Source organism: Schistosoma mansoni, chromosome 2 (genome assembly GCF_000237925.1).
Source record: "Schistosoma mansoni strain Puerto Rico chromosome 2, complete genome".
Taxonomy (NCBI): domain Eukaryota; kingdom Metazoa; phylum Platyhelminthes; class Trematoda; order Strigeidida; family Schistosomatidae; genus Schistosoma; species Schistosoma mansoni.
In genome coordinates, this window is record NC_031496.1 from 11,474,845 (window position 1) to 11,475,922 (window position 1,078).

Sequence of the window (1,078 nt, forward strand, 5' to 3'; positions counted from 1 at the left end):
ATAATTAAATTTAAATATAGTGGTTTATACTTGAAATGTTAGTTAATTTATAATATAACACAAATCTTTTCTAATATTAATTTATTTTATATTATTATTTCATTTGCAGCATAACTTAATTCCTATGTTATACCATTATACTATCCTTAAATTCAGTTATTATTGTTTGTTTGTATCTTCCCATTGATGTTTTGGACTACAACTGGTCAGTCTCTTATTGGCCAATAGCTGAGTGGATAGCGTGATGACGTTTGAAACGAACGGTACTGGGTTCGAGTCCCAGAGTGAACATCAACTATGAGATGCAGGTACATCCAGCTGACGAGTCCCAGATAGGACGAAACGCGCGTCAAACTGGATTCCACTGCTATCCACAATCCATCTTTGCTTATACTATCCATGTTTGTTTAAATTAGAATGCAACATGAAATAAAATGATTAGTAAGTTGTGTATGAAAAATAATATGATAATTATGAACTTTCTCACGTAATAATCATTAAAATCAAGAGAAAATAAAAATTCTCAAGTACAATATGAAAATTATTGAATTCATTATCTATTTATCATTAAATTTTTATTTAGAATAAAAAATAACTTTTATAAGCAAAGGTGGATAGTGGCTAGCAATGGAATCCAGATTGACGCTCGTTTCGTCCTAGTTGGGACTTCTCAGCTGGATGTACCTGCATCTCATAGTTGATGTTCACTCTGGGACTCGAACCCAGTACCGTTCGCTTCAAATGCCATCATGTTATCCACTCAACTACTGAGTCCTGATAGCCACTTGCTTGTGCAATGAGGTGAAGTTTAAATTCACTTAGTATTGTTTGTTTGAATCTTCACATTGATGTTTAGGACTGCAACTGGTCAATCTCTTATTAGCATATATGCATATTGTGCGTATTGCCTCGATATTGCCTTAATTCACAGGCATTATAACGTTTATTATCCCACCGGCTAGATTGTGGATACACACTGCTGAAGAGTCCCATATTAGGACAAAATGGTCGTTCAATGTTTACAAGTTTTTCATGATTGTCTAACTTCAATTGAATCATGAATTCAACTATTAAACTA

General features: G+C 33.3%; 1 non-coding gene across 1 annotated transcript; it reads right to left on the reverse strand.

The window, feature by feature from the left end:
- Positions 1-703: 703 nt before the first annotated feature.
- Positions 704-770, reverse strand: Smp_tRNA_01616_Gln_TTG.1.1. Its single transcript has one exon. It is a non-coding gene (tRNA).
- Positions 771-1,078: the final 308 nt, after the last annotated feature.